The following is a 24,817-nucleotide window of genomic DNA, read 5'->3' as shown; positions in this document are numbered from 1 at the left end:
TTTCTTATTTCTTGCCAATTTAATTCTTGTTGTTATCAATTTATATTCAAGCAATTCAGTTTTAATCCTTTGTCTTAAATTCAATTTCAATCATGTCAATTTTATTCTTTGTCTTCAATTTTGCAATTGTTATAGTTTTAATCATGCATAGCTAATTATCTTGATTGGAAACGAGGTGAGCCATGGCGTAAATTAGAGTCGATTTTATTAGTATGATTTCTTCCGTATCGATCTTATTTCCTTTTGATAAACCCGTCTTACTAGATTGAAAGATTAGTAGGTTAGGTTTTCATTAGTTTTGGAATTTCCTTTGAGTGAAAGCTTTGAGAAATTCTAGGGAATTAGAAGACCGTAAGGTTAAATTTGAGCATTGATCAAAAGGCTTGCTCATATTTCCTGAGACCGTATTACAGGACCTCTGCTACCTTTTTGACCCGACCTTAGCCATGGTGAACCGAAGTTACTGATCTCCCTTTTATCCTATTTGAGAAATTTCTTATTTTGCCAATTAGCCTCTAGAATCAAACAAATTCAAAACCCCCATTTAATTGTTACTTCAATAGATTAAAAATAGCAAATAGAATTGATCTTGTCTCTATGTGGTTCGACCCTTACTATCACTAGCTATAGTTTTAGTTCGGATTTATAAATTTAATTTTGATACAAAACGACGGTATCAAATTTTGGCGTCGTTGCCGGGGAGACGGTGTAATTCTGTTTGCTTTATTTTTAGTTTATTTTTCTTGTCTCAAGGAACTTTGGTTCCTTGAGGCCGTTGCTTACTCTTGCTTCTAGTTTTGCTTTTGCACAGTTAGAGGAAAGATTTTTGAGAGGAAGGCTTGAGTACTCTCCGTTTCGCGCTCATGACTACAATATATGATAATCTTCAGCCACAAGTGCAGCATGTTCCAAAGAGATACGATTTACCCACCCCCACTCATGGTCATTTCGAATTCCGTTCCTCCTATATCGATTTAGTGGAGCGAAATCAGTTTGCTGGTCTACCGGACGAGGATCCTTTGAAGCATATGGAAATTTTCACAGACTACTGCTGTTTCATACCTGTACCGGCAGGGGTGACCCAAGATGAAGTAAAGGGGATGATGTTCTTATACTCCTTGAAGGATTCTGCGCGAGATTGGTACCGCTACCTTGATAGGGTAGCAGCTGGAGTCACGGATTGGACATCTCAAGCATTAGCTTTCTACAAAAAATACTTCCCACTCGCAAAGACTGATGCCTTGAGAAGCAAAATTGCAAATTTCCAGCAAGGACCTGATGAGGAATTTTGTGAAGCATGGGGACGTTTCAAGAGTTTGGTTTGGTCTGTCCCTCACCACGGTTTCCAGTATTGGTACCTTTGCAACTTATTCTACAATTCTTTATATGATGACTACAAGGTTATCCTGGATGCAGCTGCGAATGGTAGGTCCCAAAATAATACTGGTCAGAATAAAGGTTGGAACACTATTGAGGAGATGGCAGTCCATAGAGCTGAGTTTGGGAGTTCGCGTGGAAACTCGCGAAAGCAAAGTGATGAAATGAGTGTCGTTGCGACACTCATAGCTTCTATTACAGCCCGGCTCGAAAAGCTCGAGACTTCTAAGGTTTCCGAGAGAGAAATTGAAATTCCTGTTCATAACTCAGATGAGACCGCGGAATTGAGAGAAATAGTCCGAGCTCTTTTGGTTCAAGTCACGAAAATAGAAGAAGCTGGGATTGAATCTGCAAGGAATTTAGTGAAGCAGTTAGAGAATTTAGCGGCTAACCAAGTAGCCAATTCTTCAAGCAAATGTGAGGGGCCAATTGAAACCATTAATGCCATTAATCTCTGAAGTGGCCTTTCTTATGATGGTCCCGATAAGCCAAGAGAAGACTCGGGAAATGATGAAAAGACAAATTTAAATTCTGGTGCGAAAACGAGCTTTACTGCCAGTACCAGCGGTCGATCGACCAACAACAGCAGTCGATCGACCGGAATCTCTGATGAAAATGTTTCTGACCAGAAACTAATTGAACCCAGCGCATGTGGTCGATCGACCAACCTGATCAGTCGATCGACCGAAGTTCCTGACGAAGGAGTTTACGGCGGCGTAAATGTTCGAACCACAGCGCATGTGGTCGATCGACCGAGCCCAATGGTCGATCGACTGGGTCTCGATCGCGAAACGCAAATCCGTCAATTAATTTGCATGATTCTATAATTATTGATGATTTGACGGAGGTTTTAAATTTACGGAAGCCGAAGGTTGTTGATCCTACGGCCGGTGTTGCGATCCGTATCCGGAGCGTTTAAAGAATACTAAGTCGGAGCGCAAGTTTGGTAAGTTTTGGAGATGGTCAAGAATCTTGAGGTAACCATTCCTTTCACTGATCTAATTACCCAGGTACCCTCTTACGCTAAATTTATGAAAGACATTTTGAATCGTAAGAGAAATTTTCATGATGATGGTTCTGTTGCTTTTGTGGAAGAATGTAATGCTCTTTCGCATATTAACATACCACCTAAATTAAAGGACCCGGGTAGCTTTTCAATTCCTTGTACTATAGGTAACCACGAAATTGGAAAGGCCCTTTGTGATTTAGGGGCCGTGTCGGTGTCATGCCATATTACGTTTTTGCGAAAAGCTAAATATTGGTAGACTTAAGGTGACCGATATTACCCTTCAGATGGCAAATAGATCGACTCAGAGACCTTTAGGAGTCTTAGAGGATGTACTCGTTCGAGTGGGTAAGTTTTTTATTCCTGTCGATTTCATTGTTTTGGACATTGCAGAGGACAGTCAGATACCTACTATTTTAGGTAGACCATTTTTACATACAGCTGGGGCTGTAATAGATGTTAAACGCGGAATCATAACCTTAGAGGTAGGGGATGACACCATTGAGTTCAATCTTGCTCGTAAGGCGATCGAACTCGCGATGATGATACGTGTTATTCCGTTGATATTGTTGTGGGGTTGTTAATTGTAATCGGAGGAAATCCTTAGCCAAGGATCCCCTAGCTAATCTAACCCGTTTAGATGAGTGTGTGAGATAATACTGACGGTGAATCGAGGAGCTAGATGTTTTGGTAGCCTCAATGGAAAGCTACGAGCTCACAGAGGAAGAAGATGAGATGCTCATAAGCCTGGCCAACAAAAATTTGGTAAACACTTGCTATACCATTGAAGCCGATTTCGCCTATCTTTGTAGAGGTAAAGGTGCAGAGCGTAAGCCACTTCCTCCTAATCTTAAGTATGTCTTTCTAGATGATACGGAGCAAGACCAGCTATTGTTAGTGCTAAGCTTAATGATGACCAGCTTTATGCTTTGATGTGTGTGCTTAAGAAAACAGAAAGCTTTAGGTTATTCTTTGGATGATATTAAGGGCATCAGACCCGATATTTGTATGCACGGGATACGATTGGAGGAAGGCCACAAGCCTTACGAGGCAGTGTCAACGCAAGTTGAACCCGAAGATGCGGGACGTTGTTATGGCCGAGGTGATGAAACTACTCGATGCGGGTATTATTTATACAGTTGGCAACTCCAAGTGGGTTAGCCCTTGATTCAGGTAGTTCGAAGAAAGGAGGGACTACCGTGGTTAAAAATGAGAAAAATGAATTAATACCAATGCGAGTTGTGACAGGGTGGCGGATGTGCATTGATTATAGACAGTTGAATGCCGCCACCAAGAAAGACCACTTCCCCCTCCCTTTTGTTGACCAAATGACTGAAGAAAGACTTACTTCTAACAAATTTTTTGTTTTCTAAACGGATATTGTGGTTCTTTCAGATCCCTATTCATCCGGATGATCGAGTAAGACCACTTTTACCTGTCCACGGGGTGTTTTTGCATACCGCAGAATGCCTTTCAGATTGTGTAACGCCCTTGACTACCTTTCGAGGTGCATGATGGGGATTTTTTCGATTATATAGAGAACATTATGGAGGTATTTATGGATGATTTCTCGGTTTATGGTAATGACTTTGATCGTTGTTTAGCTAATCTTGATAAAGTCATGCAGTGTTGTATTGATGTTAATCTTGTTTTAAACTGGGAAAAATGTCAGTTCATGGTCAATGAGGGAGTTGTGTTAGGGCATCTGATTTCTGATAAGGGTATACATTTTGACAAGGCAAAAGTGCAGGTGATTGAGCAATTGCCTCCTCCCGTGAATGTTAAAGGAGTGAGGAGTTTCCTTGGTCACGCTGGTTTCTATTGGCGTTTCATTAAGGATTTTTCAAAAATTGCTAAACCACTTACACAATTGCTCCTTAAGGATCTTTGTCTTTGAGTTTCTTCGATGAGTGCCTTTTAGCTTTTAACAGGTTAAAGGAGGCTCTAGTTTCTGCGCTAATCATTCAGCCGCCTAATTGGGACCTCCCATTCGAGATTATGTGTGATGCCAGCGATTATGCGATTGGTGCAGGTTTGGGACAGCGGAAAAATAAAGTTTTGAATGCCATATATTTTGCGAGCCGAACTCTGGATGAGGCTCAAGTCAATTGTTACACCACTGAGAAGGAGTTTCTAGCTGTAGTTTTTGCCTTAGATAAATTTCGGTCTTATTTGTTAGGTTCTAAGGTTGTTGTTTATACCGACCATGCAGTATTTGAAGACTCTCTTTCTTAAGAAGGATGCAAAGCCGAGGCTTTTGAGGTGGATACTCCTTTTGCAGGAGTTTGATTTGGAGATCAAAGATAAGAAAGGTGCAGAGAATGTGGTGGTGACCATTTATATCTCAAATGCCGCAATCGACAGTAAAGGGAGGATTCGTTACCCATTAATGATTCTTTTCCGATGAGAGTCTCGTTAGCTATTACTAATTCGGGGTCTTATCCACCTCCGTGGTTTCTTGATTACGCTAATTTTTCTTTGTGACGGGTAAGATACCACCCGAGCTTTCATGGCAGCAGAAGAAGCGGTTCGCTTATGATGCTAGACAATACTTTTGGGATGATCCTTATGTTTTCAAGGAATGCGCAGAAGGTCTTATCCGGAGATGTGTGCCTCAATGGGAGGTGAAGGATATCCTAGAAGCTTGCCACTCTTCTGCCTATGGTGGTCACCATGGTCCGTCCGACCGACGTGGCTAAGGTACTCCAATCTGGTTTCTATTGGCCAACTTTGCATGCAGATAGTCGCAATTTTGTTGCTGAGTGCGATGCTTGTCAAAGATCGGGGAATATTTCAAGGAGATATGAGATTCCACAGGTAGGCATTCTAGAGGTTGAGATTTTTGATGTCTAGGGCATTGATTATCAAGGACCTTTTCCGAGCAGTCAAGGTAATAAATATATCCTCGTAGCTGTAGAATATGTGTCCAAATGGGTAGAAGCTATCGCTACTCCCCGTTGCGATGCAAAAGCCGTGATTAAGCTATTTAAAAATATTATTTTCCCTCCTTTTGGTGTCCCTAGGGTTGTCATTAGCGATGGTGGAATGCATTTTAAAGAGAAACAACTTAGTGCTTTATTGACTAAATTCGGTGTCCAACATCGTAGAGGTTTGGGGTATCATCCCCAAACTAGTGGTCAGGTTGAGATTTCTAACTGAGAATTGAAAGAAGTTTTAGCTAAAGTTGTTTCTAAATCGCGGAAAGATTGGAGTCTTAAGTTTGATGATGTCTTATGGGCATATAGGACCGCATTTAAAACGCCGATTGGGATGTCACCATTCCGATTAATTTATGGTAAGACATGTCATTTACCTGTTGAGTTGGAGCGTAAGCTGAAATCCAGGTGGAGTGGCCCTTATACGGTCACAGCAGTTACTAAGTTCGGATCAGTTGAACTGGAGACCTCTGCTGGAGAAAGGTTCAAAGTTAATGGCCAATATGTGAAGCATTATCACGGAACGGATGAATTTGTTGGGAAAGTCGAGGTATTGTACTTCGACCCGTTATCGGATGATGCAAACTGAGGTAAAAAGGTCGTGCGGGACCTCTTAAACCAGCGCTAACCGGGAGGCAACCCGGCTTGTAATTTTTTGTAATTAGGAACTTTACAGTTTTATTTCATTTTATTTGCATTAGGAGCTTTAGTTATTTCATTTTAATTAGCAATTACTTTTATGGATAGACGTGCGCCTTTGATAATTTTGCAGGTGATTATTCTATGCAAAGTGCGTAGGGTGATTTACAGAATGTTTATGAGAGAAAGACGGGAAATTGAAGTGGAAAAATAAGTTATTGACGTATTTGAGATTAATTGCCAGCATATGCAGTCGATCGACCATGTTCATCGGTCGATCGACTAAAGAGAAAAAGGCAGAAGCTGTTTCATGGGGACATTGGTCGATCGACTGGGTAAGATAGTCAATCAACCACCATGCGACATCAGAGGGCAAGTTAATAGGGAAGTTCTAATTCTTATCTCATTCATTCATTCATACTCTTTCAATCAAAAAAAAATAAGAAAAACCCTAAGTTCTTCCCCTTTTGCGATTTGCGATTCCAATCCCCCTTTAATCTCGATTTTTCTTGCTCAAATCTCCAAGTTCTCATCAAAGGTATGTCTCTAATCCTCTTTTAATCCTTTTAATTCGATTCTCGCTGAATTTCTAGGCCTAAATTTCGAGCAATGTCACCATATATCGAAAAAATCGATTTGGGGAAAATCGATTTAGGGCTAATTTCTTTTCGAATTTGTGCTTTAATTGTCTTTGCTATCATATTCCCTTGATTTTCAAGCCATCTTAGCAACTAGGAGATGCTTAAATCCGTTTCCACCAAATTTTCGAAACCCTAATTTCGTATTCAATTTCTGATTTTGTTTAGGGTTTATAAATTTTCATTGTTCAAATTATGGGAAGCTAGTTGTTGATTTGTTAATTTTGTAGGAAGGAACAATGACAAAAGGGAAGCAGACGATGTTCAGTGGGCAGTCCAGTCAAGGAGCAGCTAAACGGCCGCGGGGTCCGCCGTTAATGATCGAGGCAACTACGAATAGTCTACCTGACTATCCGCATGTTACTTTCTCTACCTCTACTCAGCGAGCTAAATTCATTACCTTGGTCGAAAAAATAAAAGTTCAGGCAACCCGTTTTATTCATAAGCCAACTTTAGAGAAACTAGGGTGTCTTGAATCTGCCGTGTCTCTGCTAAATGGGACAGGGATGTCGGGACTGGTGGACATGGCTGAGTTCACCTACTACACTCTTACCCTTGAGTTTTTCTCGTCTTTTGCTTTTGACCAGGCTTCTTTTGAAGCTAATAGGAGTAGCTCTTGCATTTTTTTTTTTGGCTGTTTAATGTCACCTACTCCTTGACATTGGCCGAATTTGTTGGTTATTTGGGTCTCTGTTTCGAGGGTAACACCTCGGAACCTTCTGATGTGCACAGGGTAATGTGGTCGTGTATCTCTGACTGGAACGGCCCTAAGAGGACGGGCACTTCCGTCCACTTACCCCCTTTTCGTTATTTTTTCCGGCTGATGGGTAATACCATTTTCGGCCACAAGGAGTCAAATAATGTTAATACCATTGAATTGTCTATCTTGGCGGGCTATCTAAACATTGAAAGTCGGGTAGCCCGTATTTATAACATAGCTTATTTGACTGCCTCTCACTTTAACACTATAAGTGAGGGTACATCTTTGGCCACTATTTTTTGTGGTGGGTTGGTGACTCGTATCGCCAACCGTCTGGTTCTTATCTTCCCTCGAGAAGAGGCCCCTCTTGACCCTGACGCACGCTTCATGGACCTTGACTACGCCAGGTCTGTGAAGTGGGTTGATACACGGGGTCGGTGGAAGATTGATTCTTCCATTTGCGACTTCATCCCTGTCCTTGGCCTCCCTCCCATCTTGCCCCTTACCACTGTCTTGGGGGCGACTCACCCGCCCTTGCCTAGCTACAGGCTCCCTATTAGGGCGGGCACCACTACTGCTAGTACCTCGAGGCGAGCTCGTGCCTCCTCTTCACAGGCCCCCTCCTCCTCCACTCCTGCTCCCAAGGATTTTCCGGCTACTTTTCGTCCCCCTACACCTATTGTTATCCCTGCGGTCATGGACCAAAGGGCGGTTTCACGTGTGTTGGGTGACTTGTGCAAGAGTTTTGATCAGCACCGGATAGACATGGCTCTAGCTATGTACCCAGTTTACGAGGAGTACGCGCGGACAGGGATGCTCCCACGAGGTCCCTGGACTCACCCGTCCTTCTTTGTTCCCCCGGTGGGCGGATATCCTCCGCCTGCTACGAGATCTACTCCTACGACTACTACCGCTGCTGCTGAGGCGGAAGAGGAGGATGACTCGGAATCCGAGGAGGATGAGGGTAGCGAGTATGATGGTGGAGATTAGACGCATTCTGACCTCCCCCTTTTTTGGCTGGTTTGGGGAGGTCTTCTTTTGTGAGTTTCCGATCTTTTTTTTGTTAGTTTCTTTTTATTTTGTTGTTGCTTATATTCTTCCCATTATTGCTGTTGATGCTGGTGATTTGCTGCTGAGCACAATGAGGGCATTGTGCGTTTTGGTTTGGGGAGGGTATATGCATATGTCTATTGCATTTGCATTTGTTTTTTATTGCATTTCAGTCACACGTTTATTGCATTTCAGCTTGCATTTGTTATCAATTCAAAAAAAAAACAAAAAAGAAACAAAAAATTGAAAAACCACCAAAAATTCAAAAAATCACGTTTACTTTCGCATTTTAGGTCGAGTCGGAACAGAAGGATTTCAATGATGAGTTTGCATTACATACTGTCCCATTGCCCTTTCCTTGCACTTTGAACATTTCCAAGTATGTCACTTGCATAGTCTACGAGTTTTTGTTGGAATTTTGCTAAACGAATAGACTTGACTCAATATTGGCAAGCTACTTAAATTTCTAAGGATAGAGCTTAATAAATCGGTGACATTCATGACCGATTTCATGTAGGAATGAGAGTAGTTTCTCCTTATAAGGCATGTCACATCAATTTGCATAAGCATGAGTCTAGTCTACTTGATACCTATATGCATTCGGGTCCGTGGTTTGTTGACACATGTGGTAGAGGTTCCTCTTTCTCATTTTACCCATAAACCTCACATAGCCAAATAGCTTATTTTGTCCCATTTAGCTACATACTATATTTAGCCTACCTTATCCGAGCTAGTAATGTTAGTGTTTTGGGAATTGCTTGAATGTCTTTTGGTTATTTTGTTCCTCATGTGAAGTTGGAGGTGAAATAGTGGGAAGGAAAGAAATAGAAAAATCAAAAAAACACTCCGAAAAATCAAAAAAAAAAAAAGAGGAGACTGAACTGGGCAGAGATCACTGGCCAGTAGGGGTGGTCGATCGACTGATGTTGTTGGTCGATCGACTGCCAGTCCAGAAATTGAAAAAAAAAAAAGAAAACAAAAGGAATTCAAAAAAGAAAAGAAAGAAAATGAAGAAAAAAAAGAGAGAGAGAGAGAGAGAGAGAGATCACATGTTTAAATTGATTTTCGGATGGTGATTTCTTAATTCCCATGTGCTATTCATATTATTTTGGGGAATTGTTATTTTTGGTAAGTGGAAGTAAGAAGTGGGTTTCCTTATAATTTGGTTTAGTGGTTATTAGCTCGGCTTAACCCCTCTTTCCCAAATTCATTTTAGCCTCTTTTTACCTCTAGCCTCACAATCCCAAATCGCCTCGGCATGTGTCATGGTCATTAAATGGTTGGAATGCATATGCACGGTTGTAGAGACTTTATTCATGTTAGATTGCAGGCATGTTCTTATGGGTCGTAGATAGGTGAGAGTCTTATTTTTATCACTCTTCTGTCTTGCACAATATATCTTACCTTGTACTTAAATGAGCGAATGAGCGACCCGTGAGAGTCCGATATATACGAGTCTTGCAAGGTCAAAGGTTTGGCAAATTCTTTAACATGTTCAACTCGTTTGCATTTGACAAGATACTTGTATGTTAATAGTTGCATTAAATTGGTTGGGTATGATGGTTTGTATTAGCTCTGAGCATGAAATCCGTTCCACTAGAGGTTTTTAGTCAGGTCATAGTGCTTGCTTGGGGACAAGCAAGGTTTGGTTTGGGGAGATTTGATACGTGCATATTCTATACACTTTATGCAGTTTTGGCACGTATTTCTATGCGTATTTGTTAGCTTAAAGCTACTATTTCTCCCGAAACGGTTTACTTTGGAATTTCTATGATTTATTGTAGGAATGAGTGGAAGTAAGCTAAATCAAGCTTAAATCGTCCTCCGGAAGCAACTTTATGGAAACTTGGAAGATGGGAGTTCGAACTTGCTCACCTTGGGATGCGTGCATGAAGTGAAGAGGCTGATTTGAAGAGAAAAGGAAGTTACTGCACAGCGTAGTTGGTCGATCGACCAACATCTCCAGTCGATCAACCGTGGAAGTTCAGCAGAAGAGGCAGCACTGTACTGGCTGGTCGATCGACCGTGCTACTTAGTCGATCGACCAGGCCGCAAACCTGTGATTTACTTTATGCGTTAGATTTTTGAAAGCCCACATGTAATTAACTTTTGGGGAGAACGTTTATCAGTAGAAGGCAACAATAATTTAGGTTATGCTTTTTATTATTCAACAACTGAAGTTTTTAGATCTAGTTTTGGAGACAAGAAAGTGGAGACTACGGATTTCAATTCAATTGCTTTGTTCATCAATTCTTTAGTAAGCTTTAATTAAATTTCCTTCTTTTCTTATTTCTTGCCAATTTAATTCTTGTTGTTATCAATTTATATTCAAGCAATTCAGTTTTAATCCTTTGTCTTAAATTCAATTTCAATCATGTCAATTTTATTCTTTGTCTTCAATTTTGCAATTGTTATAGTTTTAATCATGCATAACTAATTATCTTGATTGGGAACGAGGTGAGCCATGGCGTAAATTAGGGTCGATTTTATTAGTATGATTTCTTCCGTATCGATCTTATTTCCTTTTGATAAACCCGTCTTACTAGATTGAAAGATTAGTAGGTTAGGTTTTCATTAGTTTTGGAATTTCCTTTGAGCGAAAGCTTTGAGAAATTCTAGGGAATTAGAAGACCGTAAGGTTAAATTTGAGCATTGATCGAAAGGCTTGCTCATATTTCCTGAGACCGTATTACAGGACCTCTGCTACCTTTTTGACCCGACCTTAGCCATGGTGAACCGATGTTACTGATCTCCCTTTTATCCTATTTGAAAAATTTCTTATTTTGCCAATTAGCCTCTAGAATCAAACAAATTCAAAACCCCCATTTAATTGTTACTTCAATAGATTAAAAATAGCAAATAGAATTGATCTTGTCTCTCTGTGGTTCGACTCTTACTATCACTAGCTATAGTTTTAGTTCGGATTTATAAATTTAATTTTGATACAAAACGACGGTATCAAGGCCGAATTCTTCGACCAAATCGACTACTTCCACTTGCCACGGGAGGAAAACCAAATTTCTGATGCCCTAGCAAAACTTGTCGCGTTCGTCAACATACCCGACGACATGACATCAATGCCCTTATGTTTCGAGAGAAGGAGTGAGCCAGTTCACATCTATGCCATCAATAACGACGAGGAAAACCATGTCGAACCTTGGTACCAAGCCATCCTCAACAAATAAACCAAAAACGAATTCCCTCCCAACACTGATACAAGAGGACAAAGAGCCATATGTTTACCCGTAACCACAATTCCTGATAAACCAAAAACAATTATACAAAAGAACACCCCATGGGATCCTTCTCCTTTGCATTGATCACCACAAAGCCAAAAACGTTATGGGAGAGGTCCATGACGGAGAATGCGGCCTACACATGAGCGCAATGATGCTAGCCCGAAAAATCATGCGGTTAGGCTACTACTGGACCACCATAGAAGCCGATTGCAGAAACTACGTCAAACATTGCCATAATTGCCATATTTTCGCCAACATACAACACATACCACCATCTCTTTTATACACCATGACATCACCCTGGCCTTTCTCGACCTGGGGCATCGACATCTTCGGAAAAGTCAACCTGATAGGCACCAAAGGGCATTGCTTTGTCCTCGTCGCAATTGACTACTTCACCAAATGTGTGGAAGCACAGTTTTATGGAATCTCGACCACCAAACAAGTGGCCAAGTTCATCCAGGACAACATCATCTGCAGACATGGGGTACCCCATGAAATCATCAGCAACCAAGGCTCCCACATCCGAGCAGAAACACAGACCTTGCTGGACAAGTACAAAATCAAATGGCATCGATCGTCCCCCTATCGTCCCCAAACCAACGGAGCGGTAGAGGCAGCAAAAAAAACTCTTATCACCATCATCAAAAAGATGCAAAACAATTACCGTGATTGGCCGAGTAAACTCCCATTCGCACTCTGGGGATACCGAACCTCTATTCGAACTCCAACAAGAGCAACACCTTTCTACCTAGCATACGGTATTAATACAGTACAACCAGTAGAATTGGAGGTCCCAACTCTACGTATTCTACAAGAAAGTCAAGTTCCTGAGGATGAATGGACCCGTCGAAGGTTCGAACAACTCACACTCCTTGACGAGCGCCGACTCAACGCCTTGCACAATGTCCAGCTATACCAATGACGTATACAACGGGTATTTAACAAAAACGTCAAACCCAGAAACATCAAAGAAGGCGACTTGGTCCTCAAGTCGGTTAGAGAACCATTACCCGTCGATCCAAGGGGGAAATTCAAACCCAATTGGGTCGGGCCATATCTGGTTAAGAAAATACTTTCGGGGGGCGCAGTGAGACTGAGTGACCTAGACAGGGAGGATTTCACAAACCCGACCAACCTAGACCAACTCAAGAAATACTACCCTTGAACCCTAGTAACCATAAACCTTACCCTGGTTTCACAACTAGTGACCACGATCTCCCTTTCAAGTCAATTCCTCAAAGCGTTCTGATTTGAAATTGCATGTTTTATCGAGTCTAAGTTATGGCACCTTGACATGTTTCAAACAACCTTTGATATGTTAAAGGCAACATCCATTTGCACTCAAAACAAAACACCTGAACTGAAAGCATGGTTTGATTTCACCTCTTTAGGTGGATACGTATGCAGTCCTTTCTTACACATGAAGGATACAACCACAACACCCAAACAAAATTAGCAAAAAATTCGAACTACGAGCATGGTTTGATTTCACCTCTTTGATGTGACTCATATTTGAGCACATTTAGTCCCCGAATTGACCTCGTTCCTATGCTTTATAGCACTTATTTGGGTCATTTACTATCTTTAGTTTCCCATTTTTCATATTCTTTGAGGTTTTGTCTCCTCGGTAGGAAAGGATTGTGAACCTTGCATTTATAAGGCAAAATGGAGCTAAATGGATCGCATCTAATGACCAAGCATCAAAGAGAAGACCGACACTAGAGGCCTAAGTAGATAATAAAGTGAAATGGGCAATGATGAAAGGATCCTTGCATGCCCAACATGATCCTTGTGGATTGTTAAGGAGCTAAAGAAGAGAAGCACTCTGCCCAAGGATCCGAGCATCCCGAGAACGATCTGAGTGTGCCACACTGTAAGGATACTAGTGGCTTGATCCCAGGGCGAGCGGACTGTGCAGCAATGATCCGAGCGTCTCCTCCAGGATCCGAGCGGATCACAAGGCAGAACAGCCCGTGCCACAGCACGGGACGAGCGGATCGTGGTAGGACTAGTAAGGAGGATCCGCGCATTCCCTCGGGAGTAGCATTTTCTCAAGTTTTCTTAGGGTCTTAATAGTCATTTAAGCCCTTAGTAACCCTAATCCTTGTACCTAATTTTTAGTATAAATACCCCTTTGTACTACCTAGATTAGCATCAATCCTAAATCAATTCTTAATCCAATCTTAGCATCTCTTAATACTCTCTCAAATTAGTCTTAATTTAGTTATAATACATTCCTCATTATTAATCACATCTTAATCTTTCCTTAATTTCTCTATTGTTCTTCCTTTTATTTGGGTAATTAGAAGATTATTTGGGTTTATTTGGAGGATTGACAACCTTCCATCAATCATCAAGTACTTCTATTATTCTTTGCTTTATTATTTGGTATAATTTCTCTTTACCCTTGTTTAATTATTGTTAATCACTTTCATTTATTCATCATGTTTTGCTTTGTTAGTATGATTGACAACCTTATTAGCATGCTAAACTTGATCATGAGTGAGTAGTTCTTTAGCTAGGGTTAATGGGGAATTAGGAGAAACAAACATGAGGATTGATTCATGCTTAATCTAATATGTTTTCATAATTAATTTGCTTGCTTGTTGTGATTTCAACTTATGCACATGTTATGTTTGATGAAATGCGAGCCTATGAATCCTTGCATTTTTTACCCATCTCTTATCTCATCAATGAGGCTTGTAAGATATAAACCAACTCGAGCCTCATTAGACCATGCATAAAGTTGAATAGGAAGGATTAAGTCGACTTGTAGGTGTTGTATAGTCTTGACGACTCGGCTCCGGGACCCAAACCTTCTTAGGGATTGTAAGATATACACTAACTCGATCCCATCACAACAATAAGTGCTTGCATCTAGTTGAGAACATGTTTGTATGATCAACTCTAACGAATCCCCTATGAACCCATGACACCCTAGTGCTTTTAATCAATTGTTTACAACTCCCTTTTTATTTGCTTGCTTTATTTCCATCACTTTACTTTCATTTTGTTGATTAGTTTAGATTACACATCATCTCAACCCAAATTATGACACCCAAAGACATAGCTATTTGCAATTGAGAATCCTACATCAATACCCGTCCCTTGGGATCCGACCTTTAGTTACCTCTTTACTAAAAGTAATTTTTGAAGTTATAAATATTGTTTTGGTTGGTAGCTTTTGGCGACAAGTTTGAATCGGACCAAAAAATGGCGCCGTTGATGGGGACGGTGTTAAATTGATTCGATTTTCATGAATTATTTTTAGTTGTGTCTTTCTTTACCTTGGGGAAGTCAATCTCCTCAAGGTTGTTGTTCTAATTATTTTCGAGTTGTTTGATGTTTTGCATAACTAGGAGATCACAAGGTAATTTATTACCTATTGATTTCGAGATTGAAAGGACCTTAACCAACAATAGAAGAGTTGCTAGAGGTACTTCAAGAGTTGTAGGTATTGGAGAGATTGTGGACATTCAACCAAATAACATTGAGTTCACCAACCCTTTTGCAAGAGAATGAGAGGATAACCCAATACAAAATCCACCACAAAATCAACACATAATGCCTAAATTTTCCACATTCCGTACCAATTAAGGAGAACCAACCAAATGGTACTCCTACACCACCACATCTAACCGGTAATTTCATTGCCAAATCCGCATTCATACAATTAGTTGAGAGACGTTAATTTGGAGGGATGCCTAGTGAAGACCCTCATTCACATATGGAGAATTTTTGTAACTATTGTGATGCGATTTCTCAAATCGGAGTTACTCAAGATCAAATCCGATGGGTATTGTTTCCTTTTTCTTTGATCGGTACCGCAAAGTAATGGTTAAAGAGCCTAGACAAGGCTACCGTTGGTATTGATTCATGGAAGAAACTAGCACTTGCCTTTTACAAGAAATTCTATCCTCCGGAGAAGACCAATATGTTGAGAGCCCAAATCATCGGGTTCAAGCAAAGGGATGAAGAATCATTGTATGAAGCGTGGGAGAGATTTAAGGACACTTGTCGTTCTTGTCCACACCATGGGCATAGTGAGTGGTTCCTTGTGCAACAATCTTGGAACGGTCTATATGAAGACTCCCGCAACATTTTCAATATGGGATCCAATAGGATGTTTACCGAAGTTGATGACAATTAAACATGAGCCAAAATCGAAGAAATTGTAGTTCATAATTCACAATATAGTAGGCCTCGAAAGGCTACTAGAGGAGGAAAGCATGAGGTAGATTTCATCACACAATTGGGTGCTCAACTAAGTGCACATATTGACACCATAAATTTGAAGTTTGAGAAGGCCATGGCTAAGCTTGATGAAGCTTCCAAATCACCCAAACAACATGTTAATGCTATGGTGGCATCATCCTCAATTCCAAGTGGAGTATGTGAAAGTTGTGGAACTTTGGGACATGAGCAAAGTGAATGTAGGGGAACAAGTGAACAAGTGAATGCTTTCCAAGCATACAAGAATGGTATCCCGTATTCCAACTATTACAATGAGAATACCAAATTTCATCCAAATCTTTCATACAAGAGCCAAAATGTTCAAAACTCTCAACCAAAATACACCCCACCTCCAATGAGAAATCAAGCTCAAAGACCCTTTTACAATCAAAGCCAAAGTTATCAAAATCAACCTTCATACAATCAAACCAATGACCAAAGCTTTGATGTTCAAAAAGCGGTCCTCCAAATGCAAAAGAACCAACAAGAATTTTTCACCCAAATGCAAAAGATATCCAATCCAAACACATCACCATCAACAACATACTAGCCCACACTAAGATGCTAGAAACTCAAATGATCCAATTAGCATCTTCTAGACCTCAAAGACAAAAGGGGAAACTACCACCTCAAAGTAATCCTCCAAGACATGAGACGGTGAGTGTCATCCATTTGAGGAGTGGTACAAGATATGAGGGGCCGAAGAAGCCAATTGATGAAGATGTTGTGGATGATAGTGATAAGCAAAGAGTTGTGGAGAACTCTAAGGAAGAAGAACCCACCACTAATGAAGTTTCAAAGAAGAAAAATGAAGAGAAGGCTAAGGAGAAAGAGCCTATTGTGATTAGACTTCCATTCCCAAGTCGTCAAGATAAGCCTAAGTTTGATGAGCAACTTGGAAAGTTCATGGAAATTGTGAAGAACTTAGAAGTCTCAATCCCATTCACGGAATTGATCAACCATGTTCCGGCCTATGCAAAGTACTTGAAAGACATTCTTACCAAGAAGAAATCCATCCGAAAAATAGAGACTATAGCCTTTACCAAAGTGAGTAGTGCTATTCTACAAGGAAGTTCCCCTCCAAAACTCAAATATCCGGGAAGTTTCTCTTGTCCATGCACCATTGGCGACACTACAATCAACAAAGCATTATGTGACCTTGGAGCAAGTGTAAGTGCCATGCCATACTCGGTGTGCAAGAGGCTAGGAATGGGAGAACTCAAATGCACCAACATTATACTTCAAATGGCGGATCGATCAACAAAGACACCCTTAGGGATATGGGAGGATGTGCCAGTGAGAATTGGCAAATTTTTCATCCCGGTAGACTTTGTCATTGTAGACATGGAGGAGGATTCCAACATTCCTATCATTTTAGGAAGACCTTACGTGCATACCGCGGGAGCGGTAATTGATGTGAAACATGGAGAGCTCACACTTGAAGTGGGGGATGAGACAATCACTTTCAATCTTGCAAACCAATGAGAGCTCCTCAACTACATGAGACATGTTTCAAGATCGATCACTATAGCCGAGAAAGTGATAGGAAGAAGTTAGCATCTCAATGCAAAGATCACACCATGGGTAAAGAATCACCACCCATATGGAAGAAGAAAGTGGATAACCTTCAAGTTGCCCTATCCGGAGAGCAAGAAAATTTCCTCAACATTGAGAGCTTGAATAGCTCACCACCAATCATGACAAGTAATAAAGAAGGCCTCATTACCCATGACAACAAGGAAGAAGAGTTGCTTTTGTCAACTCATGATACCATTGGGGAACAAGCTAGCGAAGTTTATGGTCTATGGGATGACGAATTTAAAGGATTAGTCAATTCCTACATTGGCAATGCTATGACCTTAGACCAAGGCTTTGTTGATCCTTGTCATCACTTTGACATGGGTCACCACCATGAAGAACAAAATGTGCAAATATCTATGCAAGATCTTTATAATAAAAATGAACAAGCCTTCGACTACTTCTACAAGGTGTTGAGCAACATCAACAACACTTTGGCTTTGCCCCCTTAATGTCTCGTCAAAGAATGAGAGTTTGGTGGAGTCCTACCTAAACCACCATTTGTAAATATTCTAACCCTTAACTAGCATTTTATTTCCTTTATTGTATTTTTGTCACTTTTGATTTGTAATTTCATACTTTGATCAAGATTTTCAACATGAGAGAAAGTGAGGGAGGTATTTTAATGTGTTTTGATATGTAGTATTTGATCTAGTGTGGGGATAGCAAATGCCTAGGCAAACCGAGCCTTCGTAGTGCACCCACAATGTTGAACAAAGGAAATGAAGAAAGGACGATACGAGAAAAGGATATCCCCACGGGCAAAACTGAGCTCGTGGGTGCAGAGGAGAATCCGAGCATCCCAGGAGGGAATCCGCTCGAGCTTCTGACAATCTGGGCATCCCATAGGAGCATCCGAGCGCCCTGGCCTTAGGACGCGGGTTTTTTGGGAATGCTGGAATTGAAGAAGGGGTCTGTTACGAAATCTGCACAGATCATAAACAAGACGCCCATACTAGACATTGAGCCGCTCGTCCTGGCAAGGATCTGCGCGTCCTGGCATGCTCAAAAATTTAAATTTCACGTTGTTTGTAAATCCGAGCGTCCCCAGGAGAAGCTGAGCGTCCCCAGCATAAATCCGCTCGTCTTTATCAGGATCCGCGCGTCCCAGCACGGGTTAAAAATTTCAGAGTGCACTGCCTGAGGATCTGCGCGTCCCTCGTTGAAGCCGAGCGTCCCGAGCTGCTACTTAACAAAAACACGGGTTACTTCCTCCTTCCCCAAATCATTTCTATCTTTTACAAACACAAACACACATCCTTTCTCCCTCAAAACCCTCAATCCCCTCATTCAAAAACACAAATTTCTCAACCAAATTCACCAAAATCAGAACAAAACTTCCTCAAATCAAGATTAAACTACTCCTTTATCAACAAAAGACCATCCAAACATCAAAATCCTCACTAATTAAATCAATATTCTAGGGTTTGGGTACTATTCAAAAATCCTAAAATTGATTGGGAATTGATTGAAGCTTGAGGAAACAAGGAGCATTCAAGCACAATATTAGTTTTTTGATACAAAATTGACAAGGAGAACAATATGGCAAGAACAAAAGGTGAAAACAAGACACCCAAAACCTCAAATTTATCCAAAAGGCAACAAGCTCTTCTTGCCTCAATAGCTTTGGTAGTGCATCAACCAAGGGTGGAAAGTCAAGAGATTGCAACTGCTATTGAGGAAGTTACACCTACTCCGGTTATAGAACAATTGCAAGATTTTTCGGAGGTAACTTTCTTAACCGATTCTCATAGGAAAGCATTTTTATCCCTTACTAGGAAGACTATTTTGCCTACCAAGTTCATATGTCAAGATGACTTAGAAAACTTGGGTGTGCTTGATGATACGTGCATTTTGTATAGCCTTTTTAGCCTATTCTAGCACGTATTTCCATATACTTTTGTACTGTTTATATCGCATTATGCCCCGAATTGGGTACTTTGGTTCGTTTTGTCCATTTTGTAGGAATGAACGTGAAAGTAGTGGAATCGTACTATTTTCGTCCTACTTTGCATGCATTTTGAGGAGACGGGATTTTTCAGAGTGAGATCTTGCATTGGGATGCGTGAAGAAACGGTCTACGAAGTAGTCGTCTACGAGTTGGAACTGTTTTAGAGGAAGAGTACTCGATCGACCCCTTTCATTGGTCGATTGAGTGGTTTTTATGGCTGAGTTGGTCGATCGAGTGGTTTATTTTACTCGATCGACGGTGCTGGATTTCAGAGTTACTCGTTCAAGTGGTATTTCTACTCGATCGAGTAGATTGCTTGAAGAAATACTCGATCAAGTTGTTTCAAACTGCTCGATCGAGTGGTTTGGTCTTTAATGGGCTTTAATTAGTCCGTGAACTTACTCTTAGCTTATGGACTTAGCTTATTTCTATTTAAACGCACAATAATTAGGTCATTAGGCATCGGATCATCTATTATTCATCTAAGAATTACATTTACTTCTTTACATTCTCTTCTCTCAAAACTCTCTACGGTAACTTTGCTTGCGGGCTATTTCTCGCTCGGATTTAGTTGTTCTTTACGCCGGATTCTTGCGATTGTAATCTATCTCTCTTCTTTAGTCCTAATCTTTCATTTATTTACTTTAATTACTTATTTTATTCCCTTTAATTTCTGCCCTAATTCATTTATGCACATTTATTATTGTTTTGTCATGTTTAATATTAGTTATTTCGTTGTTATTAGTCTTGATAATATTAATAGCATGAGTAGCTAATTTATTTCATGTTGGGATTAGGGGATCTACGGTAGAAATGTGACGATATAGTGAATAGGTTAGATGAATTATTTGTGAGATTCTGTCCCCATGGCAATATAACTGTATTTACCGACTTAGTTGAGTGCACGCTTCTGAGTCACTCTTTAATCTGGTTAAATTTAATCCTGGATCGGAAGATTGGACTAAATAGACCTGCTATGAAAAGTAGACTACCCTGGCAAGGACGGAAGTTAAGTTAGTGGGAATCTAGGGTAGAAAGTGGACCGGAAGAACCTTTCCATATCCGTCTCACAGTAATTTATCTACGTTATTTGCAATTGAGTCACTGGACTACCGTAGTGAACCGAAGTCCTGACATGTCCCTTCTTTATTGATAGTTTATCACTATTTTCTGCCTTCGCTGCTCTTTCCTTGCTTCTCTTTCTTTTACACCTTTTAGTTTAGAAAATCAATTATAAACCCCCCCCCCCCCCCCCCATTTTGTGACCAAATAGACAGACTCTTTACAGATATCTTGCCTCCATGAGGAGATCGACCTGACTTCCCTAGCTATATAGTTAGTTTAGTTAATTATTTTTGATAGGTATACGACTGCCCTGTCAAATTTTGGATAAGTGCATTTTGTATAGTCTTTTTAGCCTATTTTAGCACGTATTTCCATGTACTTTTGTACTGTTTATATCGCATTATGCCCCGAATTGGCTACTTTGGTTCGTTTTGTCCGTTTTGTAGGAATGAACGTGAAAGTAGTGGAATCGTACCATTTTCGTCCTACTTTGCATGCATTTTGAGGAGACGAGATTTTTCAGAGTGAGATCTTGCATTGGGATTCGTGAAGGAACGGTCTACGAAGCAGTCGGCTACGAGTTGGAGCTGTTTTAGAGGAAGAGTACTCGATCGCCCTTTTTATTGGTCGATCAAGTGGTTTTTGTGGCTGAGTTGGTCGATCGAGTGGTTTATTTTAATCGATCGACAGTGCTGGATTTCAGAGTTACTCGTTCGAGTGGTATTTCTACTCGATCGAGTAGATTGCTTGAAGAAGTACTCGATCGAGCTGTTTCAAACTGCTCGATCGAGTGGTTTGGTCTTTAATGGGCTTTAATTAGTCCGTGAACTTACTCTTAGCTTATGGACTTAGCTTATTTCTATTTAAACGCACAATAATTAGGTCATTAGGCATCGGATCATCTATTATTCATCTAGGAATTACGTTTACTGCTTTACATTCTCTTCTCTCAAAACTCTCTACTGTAACTTTGCTTTCGGACTATTTCTCGCTCGGATTTAGTTGTTCTTTACGCCGGATTCTTGCGATTGTAATCTATCTCTCTTCTTTAGTCCTAATCTTTCATTTATTTACTTTAATTACTTGTTTTGTTCCCTTTAATTTCTGTCCTAATTCATTTATGCACATTTATTATTGTTTTGTCATGTTTAATATTAGTTATTTCGTTGTTATTAGTCTTGATAATATTAATAGCATGAGTAGCTAATTTATTTCATGTTGGGATTAGGGGATCTACGGTAAAAATGTGACGATATAGTGAATAGGTTAGATGAATTATTTGTGAGATTCTGTCCCCATGGCAATATAACTGTATTTACCGACTTAGTTGAGTGCACGCTTCTGAGTCACCCTTTAATCTGGTTAAATTTAATCCTGGATCGAAAGATTGGACTAAATAGACCTGCTATGAACAGTAGACTACCCTGACAAGGACGGAAGTTAAGTTAGTGGGAATCTAGGGTAAAAAGTGGACTGGAAGGACCTTTCCATATCCATATCACAGTAATTTATCTACGTTATTTGCAGTTGAGTCACTGGACTACCGTAGTGAACCGAAGTCCTGACATGTCCCTTCTTTATTGATAGTTTATCACTATTTTGTGCCTTCACTGCTCTTTCCTTGCTTCTCTTTATTTTACACCTCTTAGTTTAGAAAATCAATTATAAACCCCCCTCATTTTGTGACCAAATAGACGGACTCTTTACAGATATCTTGCCTCCCTGAGGAGATCGACCTGACTTCCCTAGCTATATAGTTAGTTTAGTTAGTTATTTTTTATAGGTATACGACTGCCCTGTCAAATTTTGGCGCCGTTGCCGGGGAGGCAATTTCCCTATCTGTTTTTGTTTCGTTTATTTTATCCGTCTCAGGGAATTAGTTTCAGCTGATTCTGAGCCAGAGAAACTATTCAGGCATAGACTCCGTCTGCAAAGAGAATCACGAAAGGAAGACTTGAGTACTTTTGAACCCGAGCTGCAACATTTCCTATTTACAGAAGATCAATCTTTAGTAGAAGATAATCTCAGTTCTGTAAACCAACCAGTAAAGATGTCGAATATTGCAAGTCCTTCGGAGCCTAAAGCATCATCTATTCCTAAGGGTTTCAATCTCCAGACTGAGGATGGGAATACTTTTGACATCCGTCCGTCTTATATCAATCTGGTGGAGAGAAATCTCTTTAGAGGTGTGGCAGGTGAAGACCCGATGAAGCATATGGAGGTCTTTATGGACTACTGTTCTACTATCCCCGCCACAAAGGGGGCAACTCAAGACAAGATTAAGGAGGTGCTATTTCCTTTTTCTTTGACTGACTCAGCCAGGGAGTGGCTGACTGACTTGGACCGTACGACCGCAGGGATCATAGACTGGGAGACCCTTGCTCTTGCTTTTTATAAGAGATATTTCCCTCTGCAGCGCACCAATCAGCTAAGGGCAAAGATCATTAGTTTCAAGCAGGCACCTGATGAGACTTTCTATGAAGCTTGGTGTCGGTTCAAGAGGTTTGTGAGGTCTCTTCCTCACCATGGTTTTGATCCATGGTTTCTGTCCAATCAGTTCTACAATGGGTTGTACGATGACCATAGAGCTATACTTGGCGCATCATCCAACGGAAGATTCCAAAAGAATACTGATGATGATAAGGGGTGGGCCATTATTGAGGAAATGGCGACCCATTGTGCCGAGTATGGGAACCCGAGGGACGGTATTCGAATAGTTCACGCGGTTGATAAGGCAGTCGTAACTCAGCTGGAAGCCATGAATGCTCGTTTTGATAAATTGGAGATGTATTCTGCGGGGGGGCCTCAGACGGTCCATTTGCTTACTAGAGGGGAGACCGTCACATGTGAGAGATGTGAGAGCAACGACGGTCATACTGCTATTGACTGTCTTACAGAGAAGGAACAGGTCATTGCTTTTCAACAATACAGGCAAGGAGGGGGTTCCTATTATAATAACCAAGGGGCAGTCCATCCCAATTTGAGGTGGACAAGTCAAAATGTGCTCAATCCTACCCCTCCGCAGCAGCAGCAGCAGTAGCCGTATGTCCCTCCTCATAAGGCTCAACAAGGCTTTTAAAAGCCTCCTTCCTTTCCTACACCTAATCACGGTGGATCATCCTCAGGTAGGGTGAGCGAGTTATCTGAGTTGAAGACGATGTTGCAGTCTTTGACAAAGTAGTGGCAGCTAAGTGACCAACAAAAAGAAGCATCTATTAAGTCACTTGAAACCCAAGTTGCCTAGTTAGCCACGAACCAATCCACGAGGAAGCAGGGTCATTTACCGTCACAAGCTGGTAAGAATCTACACAAGATGGTGAATTTAATAAATCTGAGAAGCGGTCGTTCATATGAGGGACCGGAATTGTTGAAATCAGACCCGAGGAAAGTAATTACTGCTGATGAACAGTGTACTGTTGATGAAAAAGAGCTGACGACAAAGAAGATACTTGATCGACTGGTTTCAGGTGGTCGATCGAGTGAAAAAGTTGAAGAAAGGACTCGATCGAGTGGAATTTCCGCTCGATCGAGTGACCAGGAAAAAGAACAGCTCGATCGAGTAAAACAAACAGCTCGATCGAGTGATTTTATTGAGGATTCTGCTCGATCGAGTGATATGTTTGCTCGATCGAGTGATGCTGATAAAGAAGACCTTGGTCGAGAGCCTTCTAGTGCTCGATCGAGTGAAATATCGCCTAAAAGACCCCGTTCGAGAGGAAAGAAGTCTCGATCGAAGGATGTAGAGCTTGATCCTGCCGACACGTTGGAAGAGAGGAACAAGGGGCTCGAAATACCCATTACGGTGCCCTTCCCGAGGCAACTACAGAACACAAAGGCTAATCAACAGTTCGGTAAATTTGCCGAATTCCTGAAAAGCTTGCAAGTCACCATTCCGTTCGCCGAATTGCTGACACAGGTGCCCTCTTACCTTAAATTTATAAAGGAAATTTTATCACGTAAGAGGCACATTAACGATCATGAGACGGTAGCTTTGACCGAGGTAGGGACGGCCCTAGTTCATAATAAGTTACCTCCCAAACAGTCAGACCCCTGTAGTTTCTCGATTCCGTGTCATATTGGTACCCACTTAATTGATAACGCGTTATGCGATCTTGGCACTAGCGTGAGTGTCTTACCGCTGTCTCTTGTTAAGAGACTTGGTTTGACCAAGTTTAATTGCACAAATATGACTGTTCAGATGGCCGGCCGTAGTATATCGCGGCCGTTAGGTGTCATAGAAGGCATACTTGTTAAGATCAGGAGATTCTTTATTCCCGTTGATTTCGTTGTACTTGACATCCCCGAGGACACACATACCCCTATCATTTTAGGGAGACCATTTTTATTCACTGCTCGTGCAGTGATAGACGTCGGGGGCAAGACATTGACTTTTCAGGTTGGG

At 41.0% G+C, this 24,817-nt stretch overlaps 2 non-coding genes across 2 annotated transcripts; both read right to left on the bottom strand.

Annotated features, from left to right (window-relative positions):
• Positions 1 to 1,236: 1,236 nt before the first annotated feature.
• LOC141609765 (small nucleolar RNA R71) lies at positions 1,237 to 1,345 on the bottom strand. Its single transcript, XR_012527677.1, has one exon. It is a non-coding gene; the product is annotated as a small nucleolar RNA R71 (small nucleolar RNA).
• A 21,496-nt stretch (positions 1,346 to 22,841) lies between these two features.
• LOC141609820 (small nucleolar RNA R71) lies at positions 22,842 to 22,947 on the bottom strand. Its single transcript, XR_012527729.1, has one exon. It is a non-coding gene; the product is annotated as a small nucleolar RNA R71 (small nucleolar RNA).
• Positions 22,948 to 24,817: the final 1,870 nt, after the last annotated feature.

This window comes from Silene latifolia, chromosome 10 (assembly GCF_048544455.1).
Source record: "Silene latifolia isolate original U9 population chromosome 10, ASM4854445v1, whole genome shotgun sequence".
Lineage (NCBI taxonomy): Eukaryota > Viridiplantae > Streptophyta > Magnoliopsida > Caryophyllales > Caryophyllaceae > Silene > Silene latifolia.
Note: the sequence above shows the minus strand (reverse complement) of the source record. Positions and strands in the feature narration are given on the sequence as shown.